The sequence below is a fragment of the Meleagris gallopavo genome, chromosome 5 (assembly GCF_905368555.1).
Source record: "Meleagris gallopavo chromosome 5, MGAL_WU_HG_1.1, whole genome shotgun sequence".
Taxonomy (NCBI): domain Eukaryota; kingdom Metazoa; phylum Chordata; class Aves; order Galliformes; family Phasianidae; genus Meleagris; species Meleagris gallopavo.
This window is the reverse complement of record NC_139408.1, coordinates 43,390,258-43,413,393: the sequence shown is the minus strand read 5'-3', so window position 1 is coordinate 43,413,393 and position 23,136 is coordinate 43,390,258. Positions and strand designations below refer to the sequence as shown.

The window sequence follows — 23,136 nt, the reverse complement described above, 5'->3', positions numbered from 1 at the left end:
TTAACTAATTTCTTATAAAGCTTCTATTATAATGCGTGTCCTCTCACTGATACCCTTTGAGCTACAGGCTGGTTTTAGCAAAATATCATAGCTAAGATCAAAGAAATAATAGGATTTTTCCAAATTTCATAAAAATAGAGGAACAAAGAGGAAGAGAGAGATGCTACAGGTGCCCCCAATAAAGGAAAGGGCCGTTATATGAGCTATTGAATCTTAACAAACAGCAGAGTAAATATGGAAGCAAGACCCTATAAAGACCTAACAGCAGAGAAGATATAAACAGATTCCACAACAGACTCTGAAGTCAGTCAATCATAAGATGCAAATTATGGGAGATCAGACATTGTTGTTTCAACCATTCACAGAAGTATTTATTTAAGCAGATTCATTTCTATTGTATTTGTTTGTTGTATCACTTCCCTCATAAGTTTGAAAAATATTATGCCTTAAGTAGTGACTAAATAATTTTAAGGTGATTTCTTGATGTTTAAAATTTATCCACTGAGTTTTTTCTACTTATGTATAAAGATTGATAAAAGGAGATGATCACCTTTTACTTACGGAATCCTAGAAAAAAGATGATTTTAGATAACCCTGAACATGTGCTCTGTCTTGTTTTGGTAGATTAATAATGTTACAGAAAACAATTCTTCATAATTGAAAATGATTCAATCAGTAGAAAGGCCCCAGCATAGCACAAGGATGTACCATGGTATAGAGTAATATATACCAGTTGCTTCAGAGGAAATTGTCTGAATATAGGGGGGGAAAAAAAAATCTTCACTGTGAAGAATTATGTCTATAATAAGTTCGTCAGAGAAGTTGGTAGAATCCCCTTCCTCCAACACTGGAAATATTCAGTGGCCAGCTTCACAGGGCCATGGATAGCTTAATCTAAGGCCCTACTTTCAAAATTATGGACCAGATGGTTTTATGCTTCTAAAATTTTTATTGCAACGCAACAAATTCAGAAGTCATAGTAGTACTTGAGAGACTGAGTTAAGCACTAGGGTCACATCCTGAGTATACAGATACTTGGAGTACTGTTTCTTTCACAGAGATTTTGTAAGCAAAATTTTTACTGAACAAATGTAATACTTACATGAAATAATAGATTCCAAAACCTGAGTTCTCCTCATCTTAAATAAACGAGGTCTGCTTTCTATGTAACAAAAATATTTCAAGCATCTAACGCCCCACAGTCTTAAGAACGATGGTATGCATAGTTGCATAGAGATGCAAAACTGATTATCTTTTTGGTTTGGGAAGTGATCTTAAGACTCAGAAATGTGTTCACCTGTAGAACATACTCTGAAATGGTAGAGTATGCTGTTGGGTAGCTCAGTAGTTGGCATCAGGCCTGAGTATGTGTTAAGTAAAATGTGTCCTGTGCTAAAAAGATAATGATAGTGGGTTTTTTTTTCTGCCAGGAAGTACTCGTCTCGTGTGACTGTCTGGTGATTGAACAATATAGCTAAGATGATGATTGAGAGTGCTTCACTGATTTTTGCTGCAGATAAAAATTCCACATGTTGATTTATTGATAATTTGAATTAACAAATGTTGTTAACTTTATCACCAGTTCTTCTAATGATCTCTTTCTGCGTTTTTGGCGTCTTTATGCCTTTCCTAACTTTTTTCACTTACAAATACAGTGTATCTAAATATAAGAATGAGCATATGTGGTTTTCACATAAAACTTCAGTGTCATTACCAGTGAGCTGGTACAGAGAAAGCTTTATTCAATTCATTGGTTCGGTGGAGTCATGAGGGTTCAGTTTGCTCCCCTTGAGAACAGCTTTTAGATATTCCTAATAAAATGCTGGTCAGTTAGAAGCCTTTGTTAATATTATCCTTGAATACGTCCTCGCAGTACTTACCTGCCACGTAACCTGGAGAAACATATCCTCTTGTGACTTTTTTTTTGCTTGAAAAGAGCTTTCTGTGAAAAGGCCTTCATTGCCCCATTTCCTTCTCTCGAACCCGATCAGAAATTGCATCATCTGTTTTCTTAATGCTGTGTTTCTGTTCTGTAGCAGTAATACAAAAGGTAATGGATTCACACTAAATTCTCTTTTCCTTTGCAAAAAAAAAAAACAACTTTTTTTAATTCTATTGGTAATTAATTAATAGAATACTAAGTCCTATAATTTCTAATTCTTTCATTGCATCTCACCCTATCCTTATTATTTCATAGCTTTTTTTCCCTTATTTTTCTTACTTCGTCTATGTTGATTATTAATAAGATATAGGGGGAAAAATGTTATTGACTGAAGTGCTTTGAAATTATTATTTTGAACACAATGATGACCACTGTAACAGGCAAGGAGATGGGGGAGGTAGATGTCTATTTGTCAGATATTCTATTTTTATTCTCGTGTTTCCTTAGAATGACAATCTTTTTTCTAGGAATTTTCTCATACTACTTAGGAGCTTTTCACTAATACAGGCCGCTACAGTTTTATATGGAAAACTCACAGATACATTTCAAGTATGAACTATCGCAATCCAGGTTCTGAATCTTTGAATTGTACAACTGTAATTTCAATCTTTGCATTGAATGCAGACTCTTCTAACTGAATTATTTTAGGTGTTTTCACAGCCTAGCTAAGGCTGTTGAATTTTAAAATTTCCAAATCTCTCATAATGTGATGCATCATCTGAGTAACCTGATGTGACACCTTTTCATTATTATGTATGGCTGGATTCAGCCTGACAGTTATTAAAAAGAAAAAAAAAAAAAAAGAGCTGAAGCTCCTTTTGTCAAAATATGATGTACCATCAATGCTCTATGTCCTCTGTTAGGTCTACCTGGCATTGGCATGACATAACCTCTCTACCTTGATATGGGAAATACCATGTATACTCGGTATGAGTGTTACCAGAGAATTCAATCTACTCCCATTCCTTACATATGCTTAGCAAATATTGAACTTTGAAAAATACTTTTGACAGTTTAGAAAATGCTTTTTCCTATTTCAGGATTTTTTTCTCCAAGTTAATAATCTTGTGCCAGTAGGCTTTAAAGCCTTGAAGCACATTCCTGATCCAGGTTGTTGGTGGCTCAAAGCAGGGATTTCCTTCCGTTTTCCTTGCACAATTCAAAATCCAAGTCTTTGTATTTAATTAGGGTGCTATTCTTTTCCCTTGTGAAATATTATATACCAGTTAAAGTATTGTTTACAAAATTTGATTAAATGTTTATATCTTAAAGGAAGTATAAATTAATTGGCTTGGAAACTGAAAACCAATTTCAGTAAAACTAAAATTTTGCAGGGCTATATTTCAATTATTCGATTCAATTACTTGATTCGGTTACTTGATTGACAACTTACTGAAAGTCTGTTGTCAGAATGAAGTAGGTAGAAGGCATCAGAGTATGTGTTCACTTTGTCAGCAATACATTGTTGAGGTTCATATTATATTTCAAAAGCTTATGGGAACAAATTCAAGTCTTCCTCACTGGGTAACACATCACTCTGTGATGTCAAATAGGCTGCAGAAACGGGTAAAGAGATGACTTCAATCCTTCTTGATTTGAAGTCTTACTTTCCAGGTGAGTTATGAGTTTGCTGAAAGTAAGCCATGAATGAAGCCAAAGAATGCAGTTTTATCTTGTGTTATGGTTTTATTTTATCTTTTCTAATAGTCCTAGTCACCCGGTGCTATGCCTGCTGTGTTCTGTGCGCATGTCTGGTTATAAACTTCTAGTGTTGTTAACATCTTGTGAATCAAAGAATTTTAGGAAACGAGTGAATGAAGAATGCTTGTTCTCTTGATTGATAGTTTTGATTAAACTCATCTACTGTAACTGACAGTGTGTCTTTATTTCTTCTAATAAATACTCAGCTTTTTGTCTCGCATATCTAAATAGTAGACTTGACAGAGCATTCTCTTCTTCTTTCTATGCTTCTTTACCTACTGTTTTCCCCATGAGTAACACAAATATGGTACACACAACATGGTGCCAAATGCAGTGTTAGCTCTTTACCTATGTAAACGAACATAAATACTTAGTGGCAGTCTTCTATTTATGCATAAACATAATATACTGTGAGTGGAATTTTTCAGCATGACTGTTATTCCAGTAGAAGAACCTAATAAATTGTTTCTTACACTAATTCTATATTGGTAAATCAATAATTTTGGGGGAAAAAAAACAAACAAAAAAACCAGAAACATTTTAGAATAATTAAAAAGGCATTTCAAAATTTTATTTGAAAGAATTTTATCAACTATTTCCTCTGTTCCTTATGGTTTCTTGTGTCAGAAGGTTAATAAATTCTTCAAGCTAACTTTTTCATCCAGACAAACTATGCTTCAGAAATGTAGTCTGATCTGAGGTCATCTACTGGAAAAGGTCAATAAGGAGTCACTGATGCATTTAATTAACAAGACTGTAGTTAACTGATTTGTTCTCCTGCCTTCGCCTAAGTGTTGTTCTTTTTTTCCTGAAGATTGATTTTAGTTAATGTGTATTATACTTATTTTCACGTGTATACATGAGCACAGCTGCTCATTTCTCTATTTTTCATGCTTTAAATCCTGACTGTTCTGTCTGGAAGCTTTTCATAGACAGCCCCTTCCGGGAGTGAAGTTCTTTGCATTTGCATATGTCCTTCATTTAGAAGAAAGTAAAGAATGATCATGCCTCACATATACACATAAAGATATCGGAACCAGGTAGGGTTTTTAGTGACTGTAGCTTCTAATGCCAAGTCACTGGTGTTCAGAGATCACAGATTTCCCAAGCCAGTGTTAGCAGTTAGAATATAATAAGTATGGAAATTGTTCTCCATAAGGTTTTTAAAAATTGGACACTTTCGTCTTTTATATTGTTTTATTTGTTGCTGACCATAAAGATACAGATTCTATGATCTGATTGCCTTGTTTGCATGGCTGGTGCTGCCTGTGGTTCCTGATAGTGTAGAACTTTGGCTTTTTTATGCAGAGCCTGCTTTGCAGGCAACAGCAGTGAAGGAATGCACGTATTTAAAATGATTGTAGACAAATATATTTTTAATTAAAAAGACATCAAAATTTACACCTATACTTTATAAATAAGTGCCAGAAGCCTGATATGTACATGAGATGGGAAAAGTAGAATGCTTTACTTTAAACCAAGTTTGACATTAAATATTTACTGAAAATTTGGGGAATGGTGAGCAATTGTCTAACACTGGAATAGAATGAATCACGCTGATGGTATAATGAATGGCATTATGCACTAAAGAAAGTGTTAGCAGAAATTGTTATGTTGCTATAACTCAATCTTTCTCCCTTCTGCACCCCTTTTAAACAGATTGGGTTTGGTAAAGGGCTAAGAAAGGAGCAAGATTTTTGGAGTCAACAGGAAAACTGTATGGAAATAAAGTTTCTTCAGTGCTCAGATGTGCTTTTGGCTCAAGAGGGCATTCTATTGCATAGTTCAATTCAGAGTTAATCAAAGGCCTTTTGAAGGGCCTATATGTATGCTAACAAGAAGAATAAATATTTAATAACAAGAATTGCTGAAGCAAATTGCAAAATACTGACTACTCTGAAGTCTGCAGACACGTTGATTCCTCATTCCACATTGTGACTTTTGACCAATACTACCTCTGTTTTTTATTTCTTCATAGACTGTTCTGGTTACTCCCTGCTTACGTATATATAGCTTCAATTGATTGTGGTGTATACTGCCTCTTACTCGGCCAAACACAGAGGAGACTGTGCAAGAAAAGTTGAGTATGAGGTTGAGTATGAAAATTGGGAGTGTTGTAAAAGGAAAAATTGCTGGAGAATCTGGCTGTTGTGATAGAGATACAGGAACTCTAGAGAAGGCTAGATTTCATAATTTCTCTGCACATTAAGCATCTTGTTTCTGCTCCAAGAGTTTTGTTTTTCGAAGGGAAAAAATTGCTTTGATGCTAATAGCATCTATTATTTGACGAGACTAAATTCTCTGGGCTCTGTTAGCCACTACTTAGCCTACCATAACCCTGTCTGACTTTTTGGGTATTCCAAAACTGGATAACATGATGGATGGCTGAATTTCTTTTATATTCTGTAGTCGTTTATAACCAAGATTTTGATTTTTTTTTTTTAATATACATACGAATTCTTATAAGTAGACACTTGTAATGTCCATATTTACTCTTAAATCTTTCAGGAAAAAAAAGTTCAGTAAATTCAACCTATTGGCTATTCTACATAGCTTTAAAGAAACAGTTACAGGATCAAAGCTTTCCATTCCTAGACCTTGGTGTAATTGGTTTATGTAAGATATTCTGCTTTTTAAGTCCCTTTTTTTAAAGTGTTAGCTTCTTTTTCGTAACTGTATGTAATTTACACTTTTATTTATCTCCAGGATCCTGTCATGTTTATGAAAACATGAGAAACTTAGATTAACTTATGTGGTCTTTTGCCCTTCCAGCAGGTCCATTCCTGGTAGCCTTTATCCTACTCTTGATTTCATACCTCTGCACAAGTTATTAATGCCTTTCTTTTTTATTATGCAATGATTTCTTTATCAACTGTTTTCATTTTTTGTAGTGATAAAAATGAAAAAGCACTCCACTCTATATGTTTGGGAATTATATTAAGAATTGTACAGGTATTTTTAGTCAACTTGCTCTTAAGAAGCATAAAAGAATGTGGAAATCAACAGCAAAATCGAGTGGGATAAAGTATTGAAAAAGAATGGCACAAATAGGAAGTAGAATGTGTTAAAAGATAAATGAATGTATGTCTTAATGTTATGCATGTTGCTTAGCGACTAGCAGTAAAAATGTGGATGAACAAGTACGTACAAAAAGTAATTAAAGGAAAGAGGCATATGCATGACATGGTACAGTATAATAATCAGGAATACAAAAAAAAAAAAGATGAGAAAGCAAAGATGGAGAAAGAACAGATTTAAAGAATGTTAAGATAAATATTAAAGTTCCTTTATTGTCTGGAGACTTTTTTTCCCAACAACAATAGCTGAAAAAAAATAGGCAGCAACTTTAACTGTTATAGTGCCCTAATATAATATAGATTTCCATAAGGAAACAAGACTTTCCCAATATGAATACTGTAAAGAAAAATGTGGGAAAAAAGACACCTAAATATAAATAATAAAATCTATTTACAGTGTAGAATTTACATAGATTTTTAATTACTTCAAATGAGCATCTGAAATAGTACCATTCTCTTTCAGCCAGAATCCTGTTTGCCTAAAGATTCTACTTCTGACTCAATTCTCAAAAGTCTGTTGTTATTGCTTTTAAGGCTTCATTTCCTAGTGTTTAGATAAGATTCCTTGTAATACAGTTTTGCACTTGTGACTTCAAATAGGATTTTGAATTTTTTTCTCTGGACTCATGATTTAGAAAGTTATGCTATAGGTGCCTAACACAGAGAGATCATTGAATATATTTATAATGATAGCCTCAGTACTCATACAAGACAATCTGTGATTGTTATACATGCCAAAGGTTGTTGCATACTCTTCTGTGAATTGTTGTGCTGTTTCTGCCTCAGTTTCCTCATGACAAAATAATATTCTTCACCAGCCACACTAAGCACTTCCATATCGTAATTTGTAAAAGCATTAATAAGTTTGACTATTTGTATATAATGAATGACTGCAAAATATTGTATTATATGTCTGTTATTACACGAGGTTGACAGAGCTCTGGAACAGCCTGCCCAGAGAGATTGTGGAGTCTTATTCTCTGGAGATATTCAGAACTCACCAAGACATTGTCCTGTGCAACCTCTTATTGGGAATCTGTATTTAGCAGGGGATTGGACTAGATAATATCCCAAAGTCCCATCCAATCCCTATGGTGCTGTTATTCTTGAATTTTATTTTTATAAAGTACCTAATGAGCTATTAAAAAATAGACTACTAAGCAGAAGAGATGAGTCTGAATTAAGTTCTGTCCTGTTGCTCAGCTTTATAAATTTATTAGACTGATAATTGAGCAATGATTTGAATAAAAGGTATGTCATAACAAGGTGCTGAAATCTAAAATTTATAGGAAGAACTCTGATGTACTCTTTTGGAAATTTGCACCAAGAAATAGAGAATAATTTGGAATCTCAAGAATCTTGAGATGCGATATTCCCTACTCCCAGCAGGATTTTATAACATCATTAGCATGCTTCAATTCCTCATACAAGAATAAAAGTTGTTGATGTATTTAAATATATATGTATATATGTTTTGTTAAGAGGCTATAAATTCAAACTAATCATAATTTATTTGAATGCTATTACTTTCACGTGATTTAAAACCTGTCAAACTATATGTTTATAAAATTTATTTTAAAAGAACACTATGGCTGCAGAATCAAAGATGCACATGTTGCGTGGTTGTATTTGAGACACTGAGATTATATGTTCTGTAACAGACTTTAGTTATGCGATCATACACTGCTCTCCTTTCTGTTTTCAAGGAAGAATTCCTGTTTCGTGGCTTCATTCAGAATCATCAAGTGAAACTGATTAATGTGCATCTGTTCAGTAGTTGTTTTATCCTTATTTTGAGTGTGAGGCCTTATGCCTTGCTCAATCCATACTGTATAAAAAGTATACTGTCTGCAAGATTAATTTAAGTGTGATTAATCAAGCTTTAAGCTGTTTTCATGTTACAATATCTTCTAGTCTTACCCCCCCCAGTAAATATTGGGATTTCCAGACTAATAGGCTGTGAAAAGTATATCTTCCCTATAAACAACAAACCAACTATGACAAAAACTTGGTGACAAGCAAAAGGTATGAAGGGTAACATATATTTTTGAAGATATGTAATAGGTATATATTCAAATATAAATTTGCAGGAAAATCCCATTGTTAACTAGGGAATCCATATAAAATCTTCATCACAGGTTGCATGTGGAGTTTATTTACTTGATAAGTTCTAGTCCCAGTGGTGTTTGCCTTTACCTCATTGTCTGTCTTGACCTTAGCAGGGTCATGATGAGCAGCAGTATACACAGTTTTCTAGAGTACTGACATACAGGAAATTCTCAGGATAGTTAGGATGTAACATATTTAAGTGTGAAGATGATATTTAAGCAAAACAGTTCTATTTTTTTATTTTTTAATATAACTTAATTATACAATTCTGTATTACTAATGCTGAAACAAAAATCTGCTTTAACTAAAACCAGTGATAAGCAGCGTATTACTATACCAAGCTAAGCTGACCACTATTCTTTAAGAACTCTATGTAAAAACGAATGCCCTCCTAAAAACAATGAAGAAATCAATCTACTGCTGTTTGCCAGAACACAATATTATCTAAAACCAAAAGAAAACTCTTTGTTAGTAGTAATACTGCTTGCTTTCTTTCCTCAGTTTCGTATTGTTTGCATAGCTGTTGGTGATTTCTCGTGTGATAATGTCAGTTTCTGCAATCCTGTTTGTAAACGCGTGCAAAAGTCTTTGCTATCCCTTTATACATGAAATACCAAATCTGTAAGCCTATCGAGAACAGGTCAGCAACACTAAGGTTTTTCTTCTTTTCTACAGTAAAAGCAAGAGTTTAAAAAAAAAAAAGTGGAAAAACAAGTTGGAGAAGGTCTAGGACTTTCTGGTCACAATCACTAGTTGATAGAGAGAAAGAAAACATTTAAATGAGCATTTGAAGCCTACTGAATTTATTCAGTGTGTATCAGTATTCTAACAAGAATGTTGTGAACATATATAAAATTATTGCCTCTGCAGGGGGCCAAAAATAAGTAATGAGTGTCTTTCCTCTGTTACTAGTTCTGCTTGGTCCTCTTGAAGATGTGATATCAATGTCAATTTCCTTCATATTTTATAATTGGTCCCTATGTGGAAAATCAATTACTTCATATGTGATAGCATACTTTATATGCTCTGAAAGTAGAAGTGTAAAGAACTTCTGTTCTTACAAGATGTAGGTCTGCCTTGATTCAGCAGCAGTGAAATAAACAAAATGAATACTTTAATTAATCTGACTTGCAGAGTACTTGAAACAATGAACTCTGTATATAAACACAGCAACAAAATGTCTCCCAGAGGAGACAGCTCAGGCTTGCATAATGACTAGATGAGAATGCACAGAAAACAGGAGAAATTAGATCCAGTATGCTTCATAATATTTATCATGAGAAAATGATTGCATTCTGCCTCAAGATAATGTTGAGATTAATCTTAGCCTGTATGTCTCCACTTTTACCTTGGGTTGCTTTTTACTGGAAAATTATTTTCATACGCATCTTGCCTTCTCCGAAGTTGATGAAAAGGCAAGAAAATAGTTTAATATGAGTCTTCAAGCAATAGAACAAGTTGCCCAGAGATTTTTATGAAGTCTGGACATCGCTGTGGAGATCTTCAAAATCTAACTCAAGATGATCCTGAACAACCTTCTCTAGATGGCACTGCTTGTACAAGTGCTAAATGTTCACAAGAGGTCCCATCCAACTTTAACGATTCTGTGATGATGAATAGGTGATTGCATTCTCAAGAAAGATTATAGTACCAAAATGTTCCATAAATATTAATTTCAAGCTTCCAAGGTTATTGAATATACTTTAGAATAAAATGAGAAGAGGCTGCAAAATGACGAACTCTAATTCAGTAAGCATTACTATTGTATTGGGGTGTATGATACTAGTTCCTATTATGGAAGTAAAATAATTTTATTTGCTGTCTCTTGGAAGTAGTAAAGCAAAAAAGAAGAGAATTGAAGGAAGGAATTTCATTTTTCTGAAAATATATACTTTTTGTTATTCATTTTGGCCCATACAAGAGAAAAGCACTTTCAAAATCTTCACAACCTATTTCATTTCACATCCTTGGTAACACATTTTTTTTTCTAGTAGAGATCTTACTGATAGTAGCAAACTTCCTGTTGTGAATAGAGAAGACCTAGTCTGAGAAGAAAGAGCTTTCTTAAAAATGTTTTTGTTAAAGTAGACACAGACATGTGCTTTGCTAGTAAGACGTGAATCAATTTTGTGATAGTAACTGCTGATAAAAGTTCTGATCAAGGGCAGAATGGGTACAGCTGTGATGTTTTTGGAGAGCCTACCTATTGCTATAAATATTATGGGCAACTTTCCCTGGAGCTTGGAGGCAATGACCACTTTGCCTGCAGTTTTATAGGATTCTAGCTCACGAGGCGTTGGGTTTTGCATGGGACCTCAGCTTCGTGTTACTGACAGTCATTTCTGTTTAGTTAGTGGTATTGTAAAGGACTCTACTGTTTACATGGATTATTTAATTATACAAGTAAGATGCACAGCTATGAATTATTTGCAGTTGTAACTGATCAACTTTTTTTTTAACCCCAAAACCAATTCTATGCTTTACAGTTACAGTGCTATCTCTGACCTCAGTGCTGTTTGTATCATTACCTTGCTTATCATTAATTCTTGCTTGTTGCACAACAGTGCTTTTCTCGTTAGTTTTCAAAGGTCTGTATCTATTCTCCTGCCTCCACTAGATATGGAGTGGATTCTGCAAAAGGATAAAGGGTTCGCTTTTAAGATCTTCAATATTTTTGTCCTCCACCTTTTAAAATTGTATTGTCTTGTGTTGTTTAAAAGTGAATGACTGACAGTTGAAGGTATGCAGTAGAAGTGGTGAAATGTCTTTATAACCATATAATTCAATAATATCCTGTAAATATAATATAAAATGAATGGATAATTTCCATTCCTAATGAACCAGGTGCCTATATGTTTTCATTTTTTGTAAATGAATAAGATCCCAGAGATTTACTGGCTTTACTATAGTTATCTTTATGAAGATAGTATTATATTGAAATTCACACTGTCATGTTTAAATCTACTATTTATGAGTATCTTATATCAAATGGTCTTTTATTTCAACACCTTTCAGAAACACTGCTGTTAAGGGAAGGTTAAGTTTGACTGTCACTATATTGTGCTTGCAGATCATGCACGCAAGCTCGGGAGCTTTTGCTAGCAGTGATCTTCTAAGTTATTTGAGTTCCTTGTGCCTCATGGGGTAGAACTGGGTGTGATACACTCTTTACTAGTTTTCCCCAGTGACACAAAACTTGAACAATGCTTGATTTTTGTTCTGTGAGATGTGAGGTTTGGTGATAAAGATTATTGTTTAGAGACAGACTTTGTGACATTTTTATTTTAGGCGTAATATTATACATGTGTCATAGGCCAAAAGCAGCTACAGCTGTTGTACTAACTATTTCAACTCCCTTATTGTTTAAAAGGCATTCAGTATCCTAGTTATCTTGATGGTTGTGTATGGGTGAATTTACCTTTGCAAAAGAAAAGACTCAGAGATATGACATGGCTACTGCTGTCTTCTGGAAATAATTGTGAAGGAAGCAAACCTTTTTTTTGATTTCTGCTTTGCATTTTGTTTCAGTTGCATTGTGTGTCTCACTTGCGTTAACTCTCCTCAGAAAAGAAGGTGAAGTGCAAACTGATACTACTGCTGTACCGTAGTTTGAAAAGCTTTGTCAATAGAGAACCATCAGCCTGCAGTTGCATACAGCTTTCTTATATATATTATATTATATATATTATATTATATATATATATTATATATATATATATTATATATTGCATAATAGCAACCAAGTTATTTAGGTGAGCAGAAACATAGAAATAGTGAAGGCTAGCGTAAAAAGAATTACCAGCTTCTATGCCAACATTGAAGAAGTAGCATTAAATCTAGCCTCCCTCTCCATCCATCTTCTCTAATGCAACGGCAATTAGTAATCAAACACTATTCTCTCCAGGGAGTTCTGAGCCCTAAAACATGCTTTGGCAGGTTTATAGGTGAGATGGTAATTATTTAAAGATGAATCAATTATGGACACTGAAGCTGTATGCAACATGTCTCTTTGACTCTTCTTTCAGTATTTCCCAACTTCAATTAAAACAATTGGTCATATAATGCCCATGATGTGAATAGATTTCAGAGTTTTTTTTTTTTTTTTGGAAAAAAGTATAACTGATAACTTGATCTTTGCACTCTGGAGGTCGAAGATGTGACTTCTGTTGAGCTCGTTAAAATGAATATGATAGATAGACACAACTATATAGGAAGTTGAGAAGACTCCATCAGTAAAGAGATTCTTTAAATAGAGGCCCCTACCTACTATATTACTAATTATCCTTCCTACCCCTTTTCTTTAAGAAACAGCTGTAATCGTCCCAGACTTGTGGGACGGTTTTATCCAGTGGGGAAAAATGAAGCTTTAATTTGATCAACCTTGTTCTTAGTAATGTCTCTTTTGATTAATTTGAAAAGATATTCCAATTTAATTTTCCAGTTTAATTTTGTTTTAATTTCTGTGGCAGTTTCTGTTGCTTCAAAGGTCAGTTGACAAGAAGGTCTTCCATTCAACAAACGCTCTTCAGTTATTAAATGAAGGATTGAAGGAGGTCAAAAGGGAGGTCAGAAACACTGCGTCCTAAACAAAATCTCTCAGAGGATTTTCTGGACTTTAATTTAACTAAAGTGAAAATGACATTTCATACTTCCTTGTGGTGAAAGTTTCAGTTAGGCATTGACTTATATAAGGCTAGATTAATAAACAGATTCTATGTATTTCTACTGCATAGTTCCGATCAGCTGATATAGTTTCTCCCATCTTTTACTCCATCCTTTTTCTATTTGCCTTTCTCCCATGAGTTGTTTAAGATTTAATCAGTGTATTCCATGAAAATCAGTTCTATCTTTTACTGTGTCTTCTGACTGAATGACCTTGAATGTTGATGTAGTTAGATCCTGAGAGCTGAGAGTATATGACTACAGAAATAAAACTTCCTATCCTCCTCTTCGAAGACTGAAACTCCCCACCACACTTACTATATTTATAAATCCACAAAACAGACCCATTCAGCAATAAGACACAGATTGTTTCTTCCTTGATTTGACGTTTCTCTATGCCACTGGATTTTAAAAAGTCAAGTGATTTATTTAAATACTATAATGGTAAGCGTAGTCTTATTAAATATATTTCCAAAAAAGCTTCCTCAGCAGTGGTTCAAACAAGGTACTAGCTTATTTATTAAAACCTCCCAGTGCATGTGCAGTTCCACAACATTCCTAACATCTTTATCAAATGAAGATGCTTATCTAAAATTATTTTTTTTACTATAAAATCAGTGAATTCATGTTTCTGATTGAGATACAGCTATCTAAACATAACAAAGATAAACTGGAGCGTAGTTCATACAGTTCTGCTACAATTTGATTGTTTTCCTAAAGAAGCTGTTAGAAGCTTTGTTGGGCAGTTCAGGAGGAAATTTCACACGTGATCCACTTTCTCTTATAAATGATCAAAAATTGGTTTTCTCTCATGTTAACATTAATGTTCTCATCATATACATAGGCAGAAGAGTTCTGAATCTTATCACCTTATAATTTTGATCATAATTTCTGTTATTTCAAATGTGTATAAGAAAATAATATAAAAGTGTTACTTTTTAAAGATGCGACACTTGAAAGGTAGGCTAGAATTTGGTTTTTGGTTTGTTAGAAACTTAAAATTATGTAATAAATCTTATGAAGATTTGAACATGTAAATCATTACCAATAGCCCACTGCTTTTCTTTGCTGAACTGTTTTGTTACATACTGTTACATACTTGAAATACATTTTTCAGCTGTGTGATTATTGCAGCATGCTGTCTTCATTGCCTTGCTCATATTTACATCAAAAGTTTCCCCTCGCTTGAGTGTATCAGCCATTTATGATGATTTTTTTTTCTTTTTACTTAGTTGAAAACACAAGCAACATGTTTCTCCTAGAAAGCACATTTAGTGAAATTATAGTCTTGTTTGCCATATGGGGCTTCATACAGATGGATGATTATTATGCAAATCCTTTGATTAGTGAGTTTCTGCTATTCTAGGAATCTTCTTTGTACGTGTTTGCTTTGCACATATTTATCTTCATTCTTAGGATGATCTGGAACTGTGCCAGATCTTTGGTAGTCTTGGTGGTACAGTTTTTTACAACTTTACACTTTTTCTTGTATTTATGATTTATTCTATTTTCATTGTTATTTGGGCAAAATAATTTTCATTTCAATTTACCATATGAAAAACATAATGCAAGAAGTATGATTCCATGCTGAATGAAATCAATAGCAACATTTGCATCTTTCTCATGGACCTTGGCTCCATGGTTTTAGGATAGAAGACTGGTGAGGAAAACTGTCAAATGTAGCTGCCAAGAAGAGCCTGGCCTCATCCTTTTGCCTCCCACCTCCTATTTATCAGATCACCCCCTCAGATTTCTTTTCCCCAGACTAAACAGACTCAGGTTACTCAGCCTTTGCTCATATGGAGTTCGATCATGCAGTGATATAATTATAAAATATATATATATTGTGAAATATGATTATTATATAATATATATAATTCAAGGTTATAGCAAATGAGATCGTTTCCAAGAGTAAAATAGTATATGATTAAAGCTGTTACCTTTCATCCATTTAACTAAAGTCAGCTCACTGAAACACTTAATGAATATATAGATACCTATCCCGTGGAAAGCAGCTCTTACTTCCTTATAGGTTGCTGAAAATAAAGCAGTTTTACCTATATCTTAGTTAAAAGAAAAAAAAAAATAGTTGGACTAGTTGTAAAGAAGAACTAAATTTACTTAATCAGAGGTATTATTGATTGGAAACTTTGGGACCTCATTCATAAAGAAAGACTATGGTTATAGCAACCCCTTTGAGTTTTAATTCCATGAACCTATTAATGATTTTCTTGAGATCAGATGAATTTTAGATTTTCTAAGCCAACATAAGGAAAAAGAATAACTTCACTGCTGTCAAGTAGAAACTCACTTGAAACAAAGTACATTTTTGAATCTTTAAAAAATGCTCTATTTTCTTTTCACTCATTAAAGCTTTCACATATTAAGAAAAGTTTTCTAGCCAGCCATGAACAGTGCTCTTAATTAAAGGAAGCCTACAAACAGGAGGGGAATCAACTCTTTGAAAGGGTAGATAACAGCAGGACAAGGGGAAATGGTTTGAAGTTGAGGGAGGGAAGATTTAGGTTGGATGTCGGGGAAGTTCTTTACAGAGAGAGTGGTGAGGTGCTGGAACAGACTGCCCAGAGAGGCTGTGGATGCCCCGTCCCTGTAGGTGTTCAAGGACAGACTGGATGGGGCCCTGAGCAGCCTGGTCTAGTATTAATTGGGGAGGTTGGTGGCCCTGCATGTGGCAGGGGGGTTGGAGATTCATGATCCTTGAGGTCCCTTCCAACCCTGGCCATTCTGTGATTAATTTGCTTTGGAAATGTTTTTACATACTTACTAACCTAAACAGTGGAAATGTCCCTGAAGTCCTCCTCTGAGTGACAAAAATATCATCTTTAGACCTTCCTTTTCAGTCTAATATTGTATTTGAGCGATCTTATTATTTAATACCAAGTAGTTACCACTTTGCTCTCCTGGATTTTTGCACTGTATCAAAGTAGATGTTTGTTTTGTTAGATGTTTGAGCCTCATCAGTTGCTCAAAGCTACCAAAAGATTCATTATCAAATCAGTTAAATCAGATACTTTTCTTCAGCAGCGAGGCAGGAAGGCTAGATGACTTGATTTCTCAGTTTACTATCTGAGCATTTTAAATACACAATTCCTTAGTCCTCCTGGTTGCAAGTCTTTCTTCTGCTCTCAATTGCTCTTCCATCTTCTTCACAATCCTATCTGAGTGTATTGTAAACCTCAGTTCTGGTGTAGCAGTGTGTTTTAGGCTTAAATAATATAGCTTTTTTCTTGCTCAGACAGATACATAATGCAGCGTAAAAAGTGGTAGATGTGTTAATGGTTGCTGCAAATGTCATTAGTAACTGTTAATTTTCCCAGAATTAAAATTCTTTTTAAAATATCCTTTTTAAGAATCTTCTGGTGTGGAAATACCAGTCTGTATTGTTCCTATAGCAATTTGAATAGTATTCATAACAATCATAAACTCTTGCAATGTCTCACACCCTGTAGATATTGATAAAGAATATTGTTACTCTACGTTTCAAATTTTCATCATATGATTATTTTTATTCCAACCAGCATAGTAGTGATTTATTGGCAGTTTTTCTAAATTGTTTTCAACTAGAGGAAAAAAAAAAAAAAAGGGGATATAGATGCTACTATTCCTGAAAACAGAAACTCTAAATTTTTGTTATGAATTCAGGAAGGAATAGTAAGAAAGAGAGAGTAATATAGGAGACTGTTTTCTTTACCAGCATCGAAGTTCTAAGCAATAGGAAGAAAAGTAAGGTAGTCATGAATGTTGAAGAGGTATTGAGAGTTTCAGCTGAAAGGGAAAAACTCCAAGAATGAAAGTAGGAGAATTAGGCTGTAAACACCACTACGTTAACAGAAGAGAAGCAGGTAGCAAGTAGGTTCATGCTATGTTGAGGTATAAAACTGATTTCTTCTTTATTGGTTTACATATCTGCTTTCTGGTCCATTTGCACATGAGAAAAATTTCCTTTCTCTAAAACAGTTCATAGAAAAAAAGAAAAACACAAAGGTGATTATTAAAACAATGTTATCTGCACAAAATTGAGTGATCTATTTTGAAAATATGATAAACTTATCTGTGAATGATCTACTAATCAGTAAAGTCATATTTAGGAGTAATAGTATTTTGTACCTATCAAAACTGTTTTCTTTGTGGATGTAAGAGTGTATGTAAAATTGGTTCTTTTGTTCTTTTTTCATAGTTATCAGGTTAAATCTGTATTGTGATGCTACTATCATTAAAATTTCGATGTGCAGCAATATTCCTTCATTACAAACAAATTTATTGCTTCATTGATTCGCATAGTAAAAATGTAAGAAGCTACAAATTAAAAACATGACTTTCCTCTATAACAGTAAAATAGTTGGATGTAAGAAGGGTAAATATCACTTACTACAAATGTATGGTGCTTGTCTTGCATAATTACTCACTGGACTTCAAACACCACGATACACTTTTCAGCACTTAACTTTAGTATTTTGTTCCATTGCATTGCTGATGATTGAAAGTGTAATTTCTAAAACACCAAATGCACTATGTTCCGCACAAATGGATAAAGCTGGTCAGATGCAAAGAAGAAAATTACTTTTGGAGAATGATGGTCAGCAAAGATTTTTCCTTCCAAAATCCCATTTCTGTTGTCAGATTATGATAAAATAAGAATGCAAATGCAATTATTTATAGAAGTTGTGTATTAGTATCTTCACCAGCTCTAGTAAGAATAGAATAAGTCAAATATTATTGATCTGTCAACATTTAGACCATTATTTCTCACTGATTTTCTGTGCTACACGAACACCTTGGCTGTTTTGACACAATAACTTTGGTACTGTCCAAATGTGATGAGGTACTAGAATATACTATTTTTATTTCTCCAAAATCTTGGTTTTGTTATTAAAAAAAAAAAATAAATTATTGTGCTGCCACTTAAATTGCAATATTGCATTTAAGGGATTGTTTCCGACAAAAAACAATTAGTTTAAAAAATGGAAAATTTGAAGAACTTTTATGCTTGAAATCTTGCTTGATTTATTAATTTCTCTGATTTATCCAGTTATCTAGGGAATTTTTCAAGTATTAGAGTGTCTCAGTTGTGAAAGCATTACACTAAATTTATCATAATTGTTTTTTGACCTATAATGTTCTTTGTTTTATATAAACTGGATGTTGGAGCTCCAAATTAAAGTACTATCTATTCATTTGGAAATAGATGAGAAAAAAAACTGTTCTTATTCCTACAGAAAGAGACATGAAATTCCCTTCACAATTATCTCTTACCTGTTCAGAATAAGAGAATTGAACAATTGTCATTTTTCTACCTTCTTAGCATCTGATCAAGAATGAAGAGAAAAACCAGGATACGTGGAAACTGCATTATAATTGCTTTTCTAAATATCTCCCATTTGTCACTGAAAATAATGATGAGCAAGTTCTTCTCTGTCCATAGGCAACTTGCCCAAGGTATTCAGAACATCAGTTTTTCCTCTCATTTTTAATGTTAAGATAGAGCTGGTTATTGAGATACAAAAAGAGACCAGGTGAGGCAGAAGCTTCCTACTTTATTAGTAGGAAGTACTTCAAGTTAGTAGTATTTGTTTATTTCAAGGACAGATCTACAAGAGCCAGTATTGAAGTAATGCCTCCTATGGAAATGCATAGTTAATGGTGATAACTATGTTTTAAAATAGTGTTGTAGCTAAGAATTTGCTCTATTAATAGTATTTGTGTACTCTTTGTATCTATTGCAGTTTCCATGGAAATAAATAGGAGGCATTACTTTTGGACCAACATATATTTTAAAATCCCTTCTACTCAGCTTTGCAGGGTAATGCACCAAGTGGTTGAACTTTTCCTTTATGTTGTCCAGTCACTTTTCAGACTTCAACTGGAGTCACAAAATAATTAAAGTTGGAAAAGGCCTCTAAGGTATCTAATCCAACCATTCACCTATCACCAGTATTTCCTCACTAAACTCTATGTCTCTCTATGTGCTACATCAACCCTTTCCTTAAACACCTCCATAGATGGCAACTTCACCTCTTCCCTTGGAAACTTATTCCAATGCTTAACTGTTTTTTCTGAGAATAATAATATCCAATTTGAACCTCCTGGTGCAACTTCAGGCCATTACTTCTTCTCCTGTTGCTAGTTAATTACCTTTCACTGCTTCAATCTGCCAGGAACTACAAAGAAGAGTTTCCTCAGTACGAGGGAAATATCTTTACGCTTCTTACCAGAAGAAGGAAGACTGACTTAGTCTTGTCATCTTTTGGGCCAAAATACAAATTCTTTATTTAACTCTTTCACAACAGCTGCAATGTTAACAAAAAAAAAACAAACAAAAAAAAAACACCAGGAGAAAGTGAAAGTTGAGAACTAGTGCAGGTAGGAATGAAAAAGGAAATTAGAAAAACTGTGACTAGCTCATGTGTAAACTGCAGAGTAGCTGTGAATTTATCTTTGTTGGCCAATTTATTTTTGTTGGTAAAGGTCTTCTGTTGGATATCATAACAAAATTATGAATCGTTAGCGATGAGTGTAGTAAAATAAGTTAGGAACTTTTATGTATCAGACTAGGATCTGAGAGCCTTATAACCACTGTTAAACTGTAAAATCAGAAGCTCTTAGGAGGCAAAGAGAAGCTTCTCTCGATGTTGTAAACAGGAAAATTGAAACATGGAGTGAATGAAATGACTGGTTCAGTGACTGCCCACAGACCTCAAATTCTAGATGAGTCCATCTGTCTGCCAGACACTTTTTCTTTACAATTCTGTGATTGGTTATTAAATTCATGTATCAGTATTTTAAGTGGAACAAAGCATCCCACTGGTTATGCAGTGCCTTTCTAATTGCGTATGATTTCTGTAGGGGAACTACTGAATCACGGCCTGAACCTCTGGTTGATCACCTGAGGTGAGCAATGAATCAGCCATGGGAGCACAGGTGAAGGCAAATCACCTGTGCTGCAGGAAGGGGTGGAGCCTGGCTCCACCTCTCCTAGATCCATTTAAGAGCTGACTGCCAGTGGGGAAGGATCTCTTCTGGAGATCCACTCTGCTGGAGTTTCATAAGTGAGCTCAGGATATGGGTAAGCGTCTTATCTTTTTCTGCTTTGTTGTAATAACTGCGTAGCCAAGCTCTCTGGTACATCTCATAACTATAACATCTGTACATTCATTGATTGTACAATTTCCATTGAGAAAAAGCTTATTTACAGAGCAACTGCGAGCTTTTGTGGGAAAGACTATACTATTTATACCTAAATTGTGAGAGACATTACTTACGACTCCATTTTCATCTGTCTTTCTGTTTTGTTTGTAAAGCCAATGACAGTTTGTTGTGTTTCAGAGTAAAAGGAAGAGTTGCACCTGATCACAGAGAATTCTTTTTGTCATTACAATGGAAGTAATAATACCATTTGGTAGAAGAGTTTCTGTTTTTCTTAACTTACTCATTCGCCATTGAAGGTTGGCTGTCTGTTTTTCCCCATGATCTTTTAAAATCACCTACTCTGCTAAATAAGGGAATCTCATTAATTTCCTTAGGATTTATGGGTACAAAGTGTCACCTGTACTGGTGCAGATTTTTACATTCACGGCATGCAGGTTCTTGTTCATCACTGGCAAAAATGTGTGTTGAAAAATAGTGTTCTGTTGCTGAGAATTGGCTCTATCAAATCATTTTCTTGTTCTGCTTCTATCTGTTATAGATTCCATAAAAATAAATATGAGGCATTACTTTCAGAGTGGCCTCTATATATCCAAAGGAATGGTTCTCAATAGTCATGTTCATTCCGAGTTCTAAATTAACTCAGCAACTACTCAAGGCAGTACTGAATACTACCATGATCATGTCAATGAATATCTCAGCTTATGTTAACCAATAGTCAGAAACGTATGGAAATACGGTTGGCAAGTAAAGGGAGAAAGATAAAAGCAATATTGGAATATTTGTGATATGTTGTTGTAAACTGCTGGTATTCCTTTCTCATGCGTCATCCATGTGAATCATTGGAAACTGATAGTGTCATCTTCAAAGTATTTCTTACAGGAGATGATTTATCTCACCTATATTAGATACCTGTGATAGGATGGTATGCCTTGCTTTAAGAAGCGTCTCTCCCTCTCTCCCGTAGTGAGATGAAAACAAGTTAACTTGTTAAAGAGTACTCTTAGATGACAAGTTAGACCACCTAAATTAATTCTACCTCATGACTTGAGAGGGCTTTGTTTTTAATGGAAAAATGCCAGAAACGGGCAAAATGTTTTACAGGAAAGGACAAACTTGGATGTGAAAGAAAATTGATAGATTGGAATCAGCTTGGATGAGAAAGGAATCAGAATATACATGATTGAAAGAAACAAAAGAGAGAGATGGTAAAAAAGCAAGAAACTACGAACTAGTACTTACATTGTAGTGAAAGAAGAAACACCATCCCCTCCCCTCCCCCCCCCAAAAAAAATGCAATGAGGATTGTGTAAACACTTTCATATAAATCCCAATATCCAGTAGTATTTTTAAAGCCTTAAGCATTTATGTGTGGGTTAAAATTACAGAAAGTTACATTAAGTTGATGGTTTTTTAAGTGACAAAATATGAACTCAGAGCATAAGGCAACCGCAAAGCAAAGATCACTGGGAAGAATGTTCCTCTGTGAATGCCACAGTTCAGTACTTAGGACTATGGGCAAGTAATGGCATTTTTTCCATAAGAATCTTGTATTTGATAACTGTCAAAGGCTGGGTACAATATATAACCAATGGTCTGATCTAGCATGGTAATTTTTGTGTTCATATACTTTATTCATGTAGGTGAGAGAATGTAAGGTTAAAGAGGAAGTCAGTTCATTTCAGATGGTATGTAAATGCATTAGCTTTTGTGTTAAATCTTCCTACCGGGTTAGAGGGTGCATTTGTACCAGAACATTTATCTATAGAACGTGAAGTGACTGTCTATTGATTGTTGGAGCAGAGTACAGTTTTTTGGAAAAAATGTGAAGTGCCAATTAAAACTTGCAATCCATAAATGTAATCAGATTCTTGTTTTGAAAATGTAATCTTGTTTTTCCTCTTTCCTGCTACCTCTCTTACCTATTACAGTCATATCTCAATACCAGAGAGGAAACTATAGAACTGAGTACTCTCATGGTAAAAGAAGTTTTCACCAAAGAAAGGAAGAATTTCATTGTAAATTCTCTGATTTTCTACTTTTTTTTTTTTTTTTAATTAATTCATCTAAGCAAGGAACGTAGCTTTTATGAAATTAAGTATTCATGCTGGAATAAACACTTGGTCAAATGACTTCTTTCAACATAGCTCTTGCAAGTAGTGGAGATAGCCTAGCTTCATGGGCTGATAAATAGCAGCCTTTTAACTTGAAGAATATTGAATATAAATATGTTGCTTCTCTTGCCGAGATACTGTGTGTGTTGATGCTGTCCGTGGTTGAAGAACTTAAATAATTTACTTGTTAAAGAAGGTTCTTCTTTAGTACTTCTACAAACGTTATTTTATATATATGAATACAGTTTAATGAAAATAAAATTTGGCTAGTGTGGAATAATTGATTATATAAAATATTCAATAAATTTAGTAAAAGAGTAGGATTTCATCTTAATCTTTGATACCTATAAATCTAGAAATCTACTAC

General features: G+C 34.1%; 1 protein-coding gene across 4 annotated transcripts in view; it reads left to right on the top strand.

Moving 5' to 3' along the window:
* The window catches only part of EFCAB11 (EF-hand calcium binding domain 11), a 60,890-nt gene that overhangs the window by 16,889 nt on the left and 20,865 nt on the right, over positions 1-23,136 (top strand). The gene's annotated exons all lie outside the window — the stretch shown is intronic.